Consider the following 16,190-nt stretch of genomic DNA (forward strand, 5'->3'; position numbering starts at 1 on the left):
AAATGTCCTCCTCCAAACAAAACATCATAAATCTGAAAGGTTTTTAAATTGCCTGCTAATGCTAATTGGTTTAGTTCAGTTGCTGGCCGTACAGGGGGACCTCCCGTACACGGTCCTCATTCATTTAACACTACTTGTTTACTGTCATCTTTCCCAGTTAACACATCTCCTTTCCACCTGCATAGTGTACATAACTGAATTCACCCAGTACTGAACCCAGATTCGATCATCTTTCCTTAAACCTACCTTTATCATCATATCAGCGCTCCTCAGTGGGTAACCTGGTATTTATTATCAGCCCACATAAACGGCACTTGTAGCCCCCCCAACCCAAGGATAACTTGGATGTGAAGCCAATAGGACCAACCTGCCTTGTTAAATTCAAACAGTGTTAACAGAATACTGATTTGAAGACTGAAAACACGTTGGGCATGGCTGGATCGTGGGACTTCTGCCATGTTGCCAGAGCTCTTTCTCTCCAACTCTCTGCTCGAGTCTGAGTCTGGCTTCATTCCACAGTGTGTCCTCCACACTGAAGGAAAAACAGCTCTGCATTCCATAGTCCTTAAAACTAAGAACCATATATCAAATATCAGGGACGACCTTGGCCAGTCTGGGTCACATAGCCACCCTACAGAACAGCCTACCAGAACCACATGGAGTGTGGAGAGGCGGTTCCCCAAAAGATAAGTTGGGGGGCTATTGCCATTTGTCAATAGCTATGCTGGTCAGATGAAAATGACAGATTTCTGCTACATCCCCAAAAATGAATGAAATTAGGCATTTGGAGATGTTCTGAAAATGATCAAAAGTCACAGATCAAGAGGCAGTAAGACCTTGTGAATAGAATTTGATTTAAGGTAGAGTTAGGGGCATGACAGTATAAAAGAAGATTATACCCTAAGTGATCACAATATGATACCGGAAGTAATGTGTAGGGAAAGAGAGAAGTCCTTACAGAGAAAGACAAAGAGCAGAAATGTCAGTTAGCCCCAGATGGGGCCCTGACAGGATGATGCAAGTTTTTATTTAGCAAACACATTGAGTGCCTGGTATATTCTAAGGTAGTAGCTCTCAAACTTTCTGACCATGAGCCACGTTGAGAAATACATCACACATATCAATCCCCCAACACATACATACCATATAACTACAATAAAACTGTATTAAACAATATTTACGTTTTCAATATACAGTACGCCATGACATTTTCCATTCAGTCTATTCCATATTTCTTTCTTTTTTTAATTTTTAATTTTAATTTTTATTTTTTTATGTAAAGTTCGATGATTCATTAGTTGCGTATAACACCCAGTGCACCATGCAAAATACGTGCCCTCTTTACTACCCATCACCAGCTTATCCCATTCCCCCACCCCCCTCCCCTCTGAAGCCCTCAGTTTGTTTCTCAGAGTCCATAGTCTCTCATGCTTCATTCCCCCTTCTGATTACTCCCCCTTTCTTTATCCCTTTCTTCCCCTACTGATCTTCCTAGTTCTTATGTTCCATAGATGAGAGAAACCATATGATAATTGTCTTTCTCTGCTTGACTTATTTCACTTAGCTCTCACACCATACACAAAGATAAACTCCAAATGGATGAAAGACCTTGCTGCACAGCCAAGGAAACAGTCAAAAAAACTAAGAGGCAGCCCACGGAATGGGAGAATATATTTGCAAATGATATTACAGATAAAAGACTGGTATCCAAGATCTACAAAGAACTTCTCAAACTCAATGCACGAGAAACAAACAAATCATAAAATGGGCAGAAGATATGAACAGACACTTTTCCAATGATGACATACAAATGGCTAACAGACACATGTAAAAATGTTCAAAATCACTAGCCATCAGGGAAATTCAAATCAAAACCACACTAAGATACCACCTTATGCCAGTTAGAATGGCAAAAATTGACAAGGCAAGAAACAACAATTGTTGGAGAGGATGTAGAGAAAGGGGATCCCTCCTACATTGTTGGTGGGAATGCAAGTTGGTACAGCCACTCTGGAAAACAGTGTGGAGGTCCCTTAAAAAGTTAAAAATTGAGCTACCCTATGACCCAGCCATTGCACTACTGGGTATTTACCCCAAAGATACAGACGTAGTGAAGAGAAGGGCCATATGCACCCCAACGTTCATAGCAGCATTGTCCACAATAGCTAAATCATGGAAGGAGCCGAGATGCCCTTCAACAGATGATATTTCTAAAATTCCTGTGTCTGAGTTTGCCAGCGCTGCCATAACAAAGTATCACACACTGGGTGGCTTGAACAACAGAAATTTGTTTTCTCATAGTTCTGAGCCTGAAAGTCTCAGATGAAGGTGGCAGCAAGGTTGGTTTCTTCTGACACCTTTGTCCCTGGCTTATAGATGGCTGTCTTCTCCTTGTGTCTTCCCATGGTCTTTCCTCTGTATGTGTCTATATCCAAATTTCCTCTTCTTATAGGACACCAACCATTTTGAATTGGGACACACCATCATGGCCTCATATTAACTTAATTACCTCTTTAAAGGTCCTGTCTCCAAATACAATCACATTCTGAGATACTGGGGATTAGGACTTCAACAAATGAATTTTAGAGGACACAACTGTGCCCATAACATACTGATTTCTACCCAGTGACTTAGTTGCACAGCCCTCTATTGGATTGTGACATGCAGTTTGTAAACACTGTTCTAGGAGAAACACAGAATACCTTCTGTCGAGTAACTCACTATCTAGCTCAGGGCTCAGTATGCTTTTTCTGTAGAAGGCCAGATAGTAAATATCTTAAGCTTGGCTAGTCACATATGGTCTCTGTTGTGTATTTCTTTGTTTTTCTTTATAACACTTTCATTCTTAGCTTGAAGGTTGTACACAAACAGACTACGGATTTGATTTAGCCAGGGGAGCAGTAGTCTCACTGCCCACTTGGCAGGCACTTCATTCCAGCCTCATAGAAGAGGACACCATATTAAGATAATCTAATTCCCCCATTCAGATTCTAATTTTCCTTATGCAACCTCCAGAAATAATTTGGCTCTCCAAGTAGATTGTCCAACTTCCAAGAAAAGATGTACAGATCAGAAAACACAATATTCTGTATTACTTAGCAGCTATTTTCCAATTTCAATTTAATAAACTTACAACCTGATTGTCAGATGTGTGTGTGTGTTTATGTGTAATGTGCTTGTTTCAGTGAATCAGCTCGGGTCAGCATATGCTGAAAAAATTTAGTGTGGAGACTTGTACTCCAAAAGCTAGATCTTGGAACATGGTCACCACAGGTTATGCCATTCTAGGGGGCCCCCTCTAGGAAAACATGCAGCATCCCTTTTCCCAGCAGTAGGCCTGGGCTCTAGGAGGCCTGGCAATTTCTGCTTTGCTCTGGTGGGCTCTAGCTACTGTGTAAAGAAACTTAGGCTACATTACTGAATAATGGCAGACTACATAGTGAGACCCAGCCAACACCCAGCTGTGGTGTGAGACATGTGAGTGAAGGCACCTTGGGTGTTCTTGGGTGTTCCCCAGCTGAGTACCTGGCTCATGCAGCCACCTGTGTAAGCCCACATGACACTGCGTGGACAGAACCCCCCAGCCAAGCTGCTCCATCCCACAGAATTAGGGGAAATAATAACTTGTTTATTATTAAATTATTAAACAATTGTCCTGCATTGGAAGACAGCAGAATGGAGGAAGAAATAACTCAGGCAAGCTCTCTCCGTAATCCTGATGATACCCGGTCTCCATTAAGAATAGTTTGGGCTGCAACTACTAGACAAAGCCCTGATTACTGGCTTAAACAACATGGAAGTTTATTTCTCCATCATGTGAAAGCCTAGAGACACTGAAATAACTAATCAGAAAACAGAGTGCTGGGTGCCTGGGAGGCTCAGTCGTTAAGCATCTACCTTCGGCTCAGGGCATGATCCCAGTTCCTGGGACTGAGCCCCACATTGGGCTCCCTGCTCAGCAGGAAACCTGCTTCTCCCTCTCCCACTCCCCCTGCTTGTGTGCCCTCTCTTGCTGTGTCTCTCTCTGTCAAATAAAATCTTTAAAAAAAAAAAAAAAGAAGAAAGAAAAAGAAAACAGAGTGCTACAACTTTTCTACTTTGGTCAAAAGCATGCCCTTTCCAACAGTAATTCTGTCACGTCATCTGCCCTGCCCTCGGTTGGCATTCTCACTTTCAAGTTACTAAGACGATGTTAACTCTTTCAAAGTTGCCCCCACACTAGCTCTGAATAGAAGTACATGTGGATTTGAGCTTAGAGCACCTTAGAGGAAAGCTCCTCAGATCTTGTCTCAGCCTCACTGCTTCAGGCTTGAAGAGTGACCAACTAATGATAAGTATCTTTCTGGAGAACCATGGATCATCCAATAATCACAGAGGCTAATTTGGTCACAAGTGTTAGGCTTTGGGGCCCTTCACTGCACAACCTTCTTTCAAGGCCATACGGGTAGGGGCCTAGCGATGTGCTCCCATATCATCATATACGTGTACAAAAGTAACCAGAAGGCTGGCCAAGACTGCTCTTTCTCTTCTGACTACTCTCCGTCATCCTTTCTCTAGAGTCAAGTACATCAGATTGGTGAGGAGCTAAAATATGGCTAAAGGGGAGCTAAGCTGGTGATGCACTTAGTCTGAGAAGTATTTGTGTGGTTGGCAGTCACTTCTTTGTGCAGGGAAGTTACTGCTAGCTGCCTTGGTGTGGGATGAGCTCCAAGAACACTCCCACTCCGCACTGTGCTGATTCACAGCATCACAGCACAGTGATGCAGGGCCAAAGGTGGAATCACGCTAACATGTCCTACTCCAGCTGCCATTGAAGCATATGAGCTTGGAAGAAAAAAGAAGGTTTGTGATACGGAGCCATAAGCTGGTCTGTGGAAATGTGTTCCTATCATCATGTGGAACATTGCAGACAGAGGATTCAGTTCTCACTGATACCATGCCGAGACAGTTCTTTCTGGTCAGGAATATAGGCAATAAATAGCACATACAATTAAGAAAGCACTACACACTTTTTTCATCTTTTTGATGGGAATTATGCAAAATAAAATGTAGTGGAGTTCCTACGTTTGAAAATATGAATCTGTACTGATGAGTGCGGGCATCTGTACATGAATTACGCATTTTATGCATCCTAACACATCGGATGTAGTCTTAGCAATTTTAATACAAGCTGTCCTGCCATAGTCCGGTGGCTCCAGACAAAATGAGCCACATAATAGAGTGTTATCAGTTCAAATCATATTTAAGATTAGTCACTCACTGCATAAAAATATCTGAAATGCCCTGAAATCCTGGAACACATACATGTCTTCCATTTAAATTTAAATTTCTTCAATTTACTAGAAATTTTCTAAAAATATACAGGCCAGTAACGATGAGTTGTGTAGATTTTTTTTTAAAGTTCAACCTTTCTGCCAGTGGAAAGANNAATTATTTCTAATTTTTCTACAGAAAGTTGACTTAAAAAATAATTTTCATATAAAGAAGTAATCAAAGAACATACAACCAAAAATGTAGGAAAAGGTATTATAGATATGTGTCAGACATTTAATTATTAGAAATATGCTTGTTTTTGGATTTGGGAGTGTTGGTATTGATGAATTTCTTAAAATGTGTATTTTATGTGATATTTTTTTCTTACTCTAACCATTAGTTACTTTCATACCTAATTTTGAATGAGCTCTAGGCTCTATAATATTTGAATTGACCCCTGGATAGTAGAAGAAAATCTCCATCAGTTCAACTAAATAAGAATAACCTGGCCCCCAAAAGAACGAAGCTTTACGTTACAGTGTATAAATGTGATGCCGACATTCGAAGATGGTGCTTTCTGGGCGCACAGACACAGCCCTCCCAGAGCTGTAGCAGGGGAGGCTCCCAGGCTTGGTGGAAGGTCACCACGCTGGCCGGCCTGCCCGCTGCATTGGCCTGCGCAGATGGACGCTGTGTTTGGCACTTGTGCCATAGGTCTTCAAAACACTTGTTACTTGAAAAGATGGTGCTCCTTTTTGCATTTTTCTTTTTTCTGGCCAAAGTGAGTGTTAAATAAACTTTAAGTTAAAATTCCATCCACACGCATATCTTTCCCCCATAAAGAGTGAACTTCACTGTCTATACCTTCATTTTCCTGGTTTCCGGCTTTAAAGTAAACATTTGTCTCAGAGCGATTTGATTTTAAGCAGAAAAGACAGAGGCATTTAATTATCAAAAATAATTATTATCCAAAACAAGTTCTTTTCATTTTAAAGTACATTCCCTGGACAGTATCTCAACTCCAAATACGTTAGGTTAGTTAGCAAAAAATGTTTTATGCATCACCCTGTAATTAAGGTTCAGGAAGTGGTGCTCCCAGCAGACAAGGAAAATATTCCTTTATTTTGACATCACGCCATTGTTGAATTTATGGAGTTGGATTAAGCACCAGAATAACTACTCACCACTTATTATTATTCACTGCAGGAACTGCCCTGAACTTCATGATTTTAAAATAACCTTTGAAATAAACTAGACATTTAAATGTGTTTTATTTTCATCTGAAAGATGCACAGATAATTTTTTTCTGAGCTAGCAATTTGTGGTTTCCTTTGAAGTTTTGTTTCTTATTTACTTTTGGAAGAGTTTTAGAGTTTTTATAATCTAATTCTAATTGCCTAAGAATGACATCAAAATGTAATGGGAAGAATTTAATCCAGAAATTATTTTTTTGATGGAAAATAGAAGAGCTCTGACAATAAGCCAGTTGCATAGTTACATTTTATTTTTAAGTTTAACCATCCGACTTCCCTCTCCGTTGGCAGAAATAAATCATGGGAACTTCGATCATTATATCCTCTTATTCTTTATAGAATTTAGTTTACTTAGCAGGACAACCACTCTATTCTAATCCTTCATTCAGAAGAGTAAGGGGCATCTGTGATTCCTCAGTCGTGTAGGATATTTTTTAAGGAGCCAGTTGTCTGGGCCAATGCTTCTACTCATTATCTTTTTGAAGAAGTTCACCAAATCCTTGTGTAAATAAAGCCCTTGTTCATGTGGTCAGCAGTTGGCTAAATGATGTGCCTAAATTCACAGAGCTGGCTGCACAATTCTCATCTTTATTCTTGGACACATGTTATATTTTGTCCTTGGAAGCTCTAGAAGATGTGTCTGTTAGCACAATTTCTTTCCTATCTTGTAAGGTCTAAGGTGTACACTATTTCTTACTGCTCATCTCTTTCTTACTGGAATATCGGCAGACTTGTCTGATTTCTTTGTGCTCACATAACTTTTCCCTGTGCTATTGCTTTGGCGAATACCGATTTCTTATCCTTTCTCTTTACACAAACACACGGTATTTCTCATTGTCAATCTGGGAAACACTTTATCTTGGCTTTCAAAAACCTCCCCAAACCCCTGTCACTGCCCTATTTTTCTTTATCTCCAGCTTCTCCCCATCATATCCACCTGCTTCAGCCTAGCCAACCTCTCCTCTTTTGGAGAGATCAAAAGAGGAGATCTCTCTCCACCTAATGCCCAGCCATTGCTTGTCCATTTTCCCATCTGGAATGTCTTTCTTCCCTCCCCTCCCCCCCGTCAGCCTTTAAGCTGCAACCCAACTCCTTCCTTCTTTCTTTGGGATGTCTTTCTTGACTACTTCCGCTGATTCTATCTCATCCGTGGTTCATAACTTATTGCCAGAATTCCTCATTTGCCACACTTGTCACCAATAATCCAATATGCTTCCTTATCTCCCCAAGGAGATTATGTGTTTTTCTGGAGAATGAGGGCCCAAATTTAGGCTTCCCATCCTTCCTTCCTTCACATTGACTTTAGCAAAGGGCCCTCTCATAGGAGGCACTACACAGGCATTTGTTGAACCATCTGGTGCTGGACTGTTCTGTATTGCAGAGGGATACTTGCCTGATATTGAACTGATCCTCAGAAAGGTTAGATGATTGATTGCCTTAGGCCACACAGTTTTCTTTTCATCTGTCCGATTTCCTGGTATCATCGGCAATAAAAATGTAGCCATTCACACTTGATGGAGAGGTTTCCTTCCTGTTAAGTAATTCTCTACTCCTCTCATGGTCGCTAATCTTCTAAAACCTTCTCTTTTGTAATAGTTCCCCATGAGGCAGTCTTGTTTTAGTGCAACCCATTCCTGGCCTGAATATTTTGTGATATCCGGTATATAGATCCCTTCTCTCACTATATTGATGAGATAGTACAGGAGTTGGCAAACTTTTTCTATAAGGAGACAGAGCATAAATATGTTAAGCTCTGCAGGCCATTTGGTGTCTGTTGCAAACACTCAACTCTGCCATTGTAGCACAAAATCAGCAATAGACAATTGTAAACAAATGAGGTGGCTGTGTTCCAACAAAACCTTTTATGAATGCTAAAATGTGAATTACATATAATTGTCATGTGTTCATATTATTCTTTTGATTTTTTTTTAAACAATCATTGAAAAGTATAAAAACCATGCTTAGCTGGTAGGCTTTACAAATACAGATAGGTGGGCCAGAATTGGCCTGTCAACTCCTGATAAAATATATTAAAGTGCCGCCAGGGTACTTAAATTAGAGGTAAAGTTGGCTTGAGCCTGGTTCTCAGGCCTATGGAATTTCAAATCTGTCCCAAAGGTTCCTGTCTGTTCTTGGTGGACGTACGACCTCCTCCACTTCTTGTTCCTTCTTCCTTATAATATCTGGCCTCTGTTCTATACCAGGAGGACCCCTCCATGAAATAAAGCGCCTTTATTGAGCTCCTCAAAAAAGTCCCCACCCACACAAGTCACCATGAACAAAACAGACTTTACTGAAGGTTTCAGAGGAGTTCATCACAGAAATCTAAGACATGTCAATGGAATAGGACATTACACTTCTTAAAAGGTCATTCTATCCTTTTATCCATCCCCCCTCCCTCCCAAAAATATTATGTCTTCTTTTAAGAGGACTGGTTCAACTTTTTACAAGAGCAATACCTTTTCTCCCCTTTCAAATTTTAGGCATTCATTCATTCAGGATGTATTTATTGAATGTTTACTACAGTGCTGTCTAAGAAACTTTCTGTAATGATGGAAATGTTCCATATTTGCACTATTCAGTACAGTAGCCACTAGTCATATGTGACTATCGAGTACTTGAAATGTGCCTAGTGAGACCAGGAACTGAATTTTAAAATGTATTTTATTGAAATTAAATTTAAACAGCCATAAATGGCTAGTGCTGCCATCTTGGATAGCACAGATCTTATATGTGCAGGCCACTTAGATACCCTAAGAGGTTCTATTCATACTCAGTTCCTAAAATTTAGCACAAAGCTGGGACTGGGCCTTCACTGTTAGTGTGCAGGATTTAATTAAAATGCTGTTTTATCATGGCTGTCTTGTAATCAGTAATGTTCAAAGCTTTAACTCTTCACTCATGTCACGCAACTGAAGATAGTCCTTGGCTTTCAAGGTTCTCCCCTACTTTCCACTTCGATAGTATACAGAGGTATACAAAGGTAGTATGCAAAGGTTCATTCACCTGAAGGGCACATTCCTCACAAAAAGCACATCTTCAGCTATGTGTCCAAATGCTATATTGATTCCAGCTGCTTTTTTTAAGCAAGTACATAGATACAACAGCTGGTCTTTGTTCTTAATGCCTCTCCATTTAGGCTTAATATTTCATCTTAAATACTGTTTTAAAATGCTAACACGGGAATGATCCATATGGAAACTATCCTATGGAAATATTGATGGTTTGTACACAAGGGGATTAATCTAGCTGGATTAGGAAGACTTCAAAATAGTGCTAGAGTATTTCTCAGAAATGTCGATGGATGCTTAATTTAATCACTATAGATAAACACAATCTCTTGAGAAATGAAGCCATACTTTTGGCATAGTCACAAGGATATAATTAACCTGTGCATTATAGCAAAGCTGGAATCATTGTTACCAGGCCACTTGGAAAATTCTGCCAGAGAGTATAATATTCAAATACATGTGGACCTTGAAGAAGCTTAGATCTACAACCCCAAAGACTAAGTTAGTGTTGGAATCTACTCCAAAATTATGGCTCACAACAAGACAGTATCTAAGAAGTCCAGCATATTCAGGAGACCAGTCATGTTTAGTCTTCCCTAGTTGTCTGAGTCACTTAGCAAGTGGTAGGGCTCAAGACACAAGATATTGACGACTACCTTCCGGATTAAAAGATAGATTAGATATAAAACACCCAGTTAGTATCTTGTCATACAACAAGCACCTAACAAATCTTAGTTCCCCTTTCCCTCACTTTGCTCCCTGGCCTTTTAACTTCAGTTGTTAGGGAGGTGCATATCTAAAGGAGCCCTCTTCCAAGGATACTGCAACCAGACAACCTACCTCTCTGGAGTAGAGGTGCCCTGGAGGGATTGTGAAATAGGACAGAAGTGAGAAATGGCTCTGACCAGATGGTTCCAAACAAGGCCACAAGCAGTAGGAAATGGTATTCCTCTCTACTGTCAGTATTATAAACCCAGAACACAAAAAATTCTTACAGAGAATGTTCCAGGAAACATGAGCTCAAATTAAAAACCAAGCTCAAATAAAGCCTTAAAGAGCAATGGCTAGTGTGGTGGAAAGAATATTGCCCAATAATGAGGAGAACTGGATTCTAGCTCTCACTCTCTACGGATCCAAGCTGAACACTTTGACACTGAGTCTTAATTTTTCATTTGTGAACAATGCGTGTTGAACTAGGTGGTCTCAAGGCAGTATGATACTTTGTCATTCTATCATATTTCACTACAAGAATGATTTTGGTAATAGCTTTATTAACCCTATTAACAAAACAGCTGTAGCAGTATCTTTACCTGCATTTGAGGAAACAGTATCACTAGGGCTCCTTCACTCTCACTGTGGTCTGAGTCTACAATTAAATCAGGCCTGACTTATCCTTTTACACAGTAGACACTAGGGTCCATAAGACCTTTAGGACCCAAGAAAATGTTGTAGTTTTAATTTCTTTTAAAATCAGTAGAAAAAAATGAACATAATAATGATGAATATGTAACAATAAATGCAGCCTTGAGTGTGTGTGTGTGTGTGTATATACATATATATATACATATATATATACACATATATATATGTGTGTGTATACATATATATGTATATATATATATTTTTTTACCAATAAATACACATATATATGTGTGTATATATATATGTATATACATATATATATATTTTTTTACCAATAAATACACATATATATATGTGTGTATATATATATGTATATACATATATATATATTTTTTTTTTACCAATTCTGTCACAAAATATAATTTAATTTTTTGTTGTTGTTGTTTAAAGGAAGAAAGGGTCCATGGTCATAATGCAGTCCTATCCATTATAGATTCTAATGTATAAGAATTTATAATACCTTCTATTACATAAAACTTAGGAGAGTCTATATGGGTCTTTGCATTCCAGGTCCAGTAGTTGGCACTTGGTGGTGACACTTAGAAGTAAAGTTACATTTGAAAGTTAAACCAGCAAATCAACATAGTGAATGAGACCAATAATTTGCAAAAGTTACTTAAAATGCCAGAACTTCCAGGAAGAGGCAAATTAGGATATCTGTGATAGTAATTACAACCATTATCGACCATTTATGATGTGCCAGGTGTTGTATTAAGCGCATTATGTGCATTAGCTTATTTATCCTCACAACAACCTTATAAGGTAAGTGTTATTATAAACTCACTTTACAGAGGAATAAACAGGCTTATAGAGATTAAGTTAACGTGGTGAATGTCAGACATTGGTTAAATGGCAGAAACGGAATCTGAATATGGAGTTTGATTTGGGAGAACACAATAAGGCCCCAACAAATGCCCCTCACCCTGTGAAAGCACATGCAAGCCTCCACATATTAGCAGAGCTCAGCACGGGTGGAGTGAGTCTGCATGGAGCACAGGGAAGCAGGTCATACAAGGTGGACCCTAAATGGATGAACTCTAAAGACAAAAGGTAAAACGTGAAGGCTGATCGAAGAAAATGTTATTTATTTCATGGCCAAGTATTAGATAAAAACCTCTTAGGACACAAAGCAGCGGCACCCTTGTCCCTCTGCAGATCAGCATGATTCTCAGGTAGGTAATTGTCAATGGGCCTTGCATGAGAGAACCTTGAAACTTTTTAAAAATTAGTAACAGATTGACAAGGGTGTAGTAATACAATTGGAGAACAATTGCCTTCTTAAAAATTTAAGTTTTCAATGGTTGCAGATCAAAAGAATGAAGACATTTGAAATTAGCTATAAGAACTATAAAGAAATGACCATTCCAACAGATGGATGGGAATCATAAAAGAGAGATCCAGCAGAGGAGGAGATACCAGGACTGAAGGAGAGAAGACTCAAACGAAAGCTTCCCTTAGCCCCAGTGTTTTAGGGATTCCTAGTGAGATAACATTGGAAGTTATTACAAACATCACAGCACATAGTGTTCATAGTTTGTAGTAAAGAACTATGCCCGAGAGTAATTTGTTTACAGTTCTTATTCCATATGGTCTTCATTAAGTCATTCTCAATTCTTTTGTGATCTTTCTTGAGGCTGGGTTAATGACTTTCTCTAATACTCTAAGAGCATTAATGTCTGTATCAGATGGACCTCACTCAGTTGGCATATTAACCATGTCTTCTATTTTCCGATAGTTTGTTATCTTGGGACCTTGCTGTCCCCAGAAGTAGTACCCCTCTCAGGATTAGCTAATTCCTAGACATAGCCAACTTGCCTGTAAGCATACCCTTCATATGCAAACCAGCCAGTCTAGTGTCTATACCCCCCAACCATATCTTTTAGTGGGCTCTCACACTCTGGGACACTATCTGTCTGCCCTAATCACCCCACGGTCAGGTAACAGACAACCAGGGATAACCCCTATGCTCCAGAGCCTGCAACCCATTTTTTTTTTTTTTTTTGCTGATATTATTTAAAACTTTTCAATCCTGAACTACTTACCCTGCCTCCCCAGTTTCTTCTCATGGAAACCACAATAAAGGCTAGTGCCCACATTTCCCTGGATCCCTTAGCTTTTTGACCAAACCCATGTGGCCCTCTATGGCATGGTATGCCCCCACCTTTGGGGAACTGTGTGTATAACAAACTATTTTTTCTATGGCTGTTGTCTCCTGATCTTTTGGCTTTGCCATACCTGAATAATAATAGAATCTGTATTTTAAAATGATTGTTAATTATCTTTAAGAATCTAGTAACCTTGGTGGGAAGATCAAGTTAGAAGCTCTTTTCACTCAATACCCTTAGCCAGCTTTCTTCTTATCTGCATTGGGATACACATTACTAAGGAACTTAACAGTGTTTTTCCACACCGTCCATAGAAGAAAAACATGCTTTTATGCAAATGTTGATATTCTGGCCACTAGATGAAAAGAATTTCTGCGATAGGGTAAACTGGGTGAAATATAGTTATATCCAAGCCTCTTTTGTAGATGTGAGAGAAAGCAAAGGAGAAGGGGGCCATGATTTGGGCATGACCACTTCACTGATAGTTAATGAGAGAATGCTTAAGAATGCATCAAAGAGAAAGGAGGGTGTGAATGCACTCCATAAATTGAAGTCAGCAGCATTAGCTGGCACACAATAAGGATAAAAATATTTAAATACGAGGAATATGAATCACTCTCATGGGCCGGATGGAGATTTGCAGAGTGGGGCAGGAATAAATTATATCTCAGTACAATGTGTTTCAGTTTACATAGTTTAGGAGACAAGGAGCCCCAAGCTGGAGTGGAATACACCATTAGCCCTCCTCTCTCTGTGTCATAGAACCAGAGGCCCCTTTTCCCTTCCAGACCCCCTGCCCCTCAAGGGGTCAGTGGATCCAGAGAACAGTTTACTCACTTTTCTGCAAGCCAAGAGAAACCTGGAGAAGGAGTCAAACCCTTCAGGTGAAATGGGATGGCTACAAAATAACAGGGTGGAGAAGACCATTTCTGTAGGGAGCAACAGTGCCTTTGTTTCCTCATCTGCCAAATAGGGTAATAATAGCACTCCTCTCTGAGGGTTTTGTCAATTAAGAGATGTCTGCAAAGCACAGGGCACACAGCCTGGTCCCTGCGGCTGCTCATTAAGAGTTAGCTGTTGCTGCCAGCGGGCGCACGGGGGGTCCCAAGGCCTCTGTGACACAGCAGGGAGTGGTCCCCGTGGTCGAGGCCGCCAGCTCCTGCCACTCACTTGGCTCTGGCGTGGGCCAGTCTGATAGGGCAGCCCTGGCCTCTGGCCCTGCCCTAGGGCCCCGCCTGGCTGGTAAGGGACGCGGTGGGGTCAGAGTCCCCGAGCCTACGGGGATCCTGCACTTTATCCTGCACGCTTGGGAAGCTGAGAAGGCCCGCGCCCAGTGCAGGCTCAAGTGACCTCCCTCCAGGGAGAAAGGAAAGGGCAAGGGACTGTCAACACAGACCTGGTGCCACGGATCAAGATGTTAGAATATGCGCGGAAGCAGGAAAGGGCCAAATATGATAAATTGAGGTTCATTACAGACCCGAACCACGGGGAGAAGAAACCAGAACTGTCCGAACAAGTGTCCAATGGCCCCGTCGAGTCGGTCACCCCAGAGAACAGCCCGCTGGTGTGGAGGGACAGGTGGCGGCTTCTCCGACAGTACCTGGAAGAGGTGGGCTACACACGGACGCCCTCGTGGACCTGGTGGACCTCGTGGTCCGGCACGTGTGGTGCCTACTGGGCTATTCATTGGAGCTCAGGGAGGCCACAGAGCCCAGGCAAGGGGGCCGCAAGGCCACGCCGGCCCTGGGGGCTCAGCAGCGGCGAGTTGCTGCTGGTGAAACAGATGGAAGAGCAGACCAAGAGGAATGTGGTAGGCAAAGATGGCAAAGAGCGCTTGGGGGGCTGGGTGCTGGAGCAGATCCCCTTCCTGCAGAACTGTGAGGATTGGGAGAGCCATGAAGCCGACCAGCCGGACAGTGTGCAGCACAAGAAATGGGTGAAGTTTCCCCCAAAGCCTAATGCCTGCACTGGAGGATGAGGTGGAGGAGGAAGGACAACTCCGAGGACACCATCAAGGAGTTAGATTTTCTGGGCTTGGGAGAGGATGGGAGGCCTCTCCAGACCCTCAAAGCTGTACCGCAGAGGGACCCACCATGAGCTGCAAACCAGGGGATCAAACTCGGGGGAATTTCGGCCAACCTTTGGGATGTGGTGAGCACATGCCCTCATCCACAGCTGGAAGATTCCAGACCTCAACATGGACCCCTACAATGGTCATGAGTGTGCTGAGCCATGTCCTTCTTGGAGGACCATGCAGAGGCTGTGTGGGGCCCAACATTTAGTCCCACCTCCCAGTGCCTGCACTCCTATCTGTCAATGGCACCCATGCACATCCAGGCCCCTGGCAGCAGCAACTCAACCCGCCTCTGTACCTTCCCCACAACTAGCAATCACAGGATCCCCACCTCAGTGGCCTTCACCAACACTGAGCCTGCCCACATGGTGCCCTTCTTCTGCTCTAGTAATACCACTTTTATGACCTTGACGCTGGCAGTATCCTCCTCATACAGGAGTCCAAGGGGAGCAGCAGCCCAGCCCAAATCAACCAGGTGGTGAATCACTCAAACCAGCCCCGCATCATCACCACCCATGATGACAGAGTCATCCACTTCCTGGACAACCAGACAGGGAAATCTGTGCACTCCAGCTTGCCAATCTGCATGTGGTCACCTGCCTAGCCATGAACCCTAATGGCATATTCCTGATGTTGGGAAGCCATGACTATTCCCTGCATCTGTGGAGCCTGGATAACAAAACATGCATTCAGAAGATCATGGCCCATTGCAAGAGGCACGAGGAGGCCATCCAATCTGTCACCTGCCACCCCAACAAGGCCCTCATTGCCAGCATGGGCACTGATGCCCTGGCCAAGATCTTTTTATAATACGCATCTGGCCCAGTCCCGGCCTCCATGCTGGCTGTGGGATTGAGATGACTTCCAACCTCAGTCTGGAGGCCCAGAGGCCCAGCCTCTTCCCACCTTCCACAGAGTCTGGTGGTGCTTTCTCCAGGAGACCCTCCCCCATGGCCTACTCTTCCCTAAGCATCCAGCCTGGGGAGAAGCTTCCTTCAAGAATCACCCTCCAGGATGGCCTCTGAGAGTTTTCTCTCCGTACACTGACACCCAGTCCTGGTGAGGTGTCTTC

General features: G+C 42.0%; 1 pseudogene; it reads left to right on the top strand.

Moving 5' to 3' along the window:
- Nucleotides 1-14,443: 14,443 nt before the first annotated feature.
- On the top strand, nt 14,444-15,928 carry LOC103657498 (annotated as a pseudogene).
- The last annotated feature ends 262 nt before the right edge of the window (nt 15,929-16,190 follow it).

The sequence above is a fragment of the Ursus maritimus genome, unplaced genomic scaffold (genome assembly GCF_017311325.1).
Source record: "Ursus maritimus isolate PB19 unplaced genomic scaffold, ASM1731132v1 scaffold_29, whole genome shotgun sequence".
NCBI lineage: Eukaryota > Metazoa > Chordata > Mammalia > Carnivora > Ursidae > Ursus > Ursus maritimus.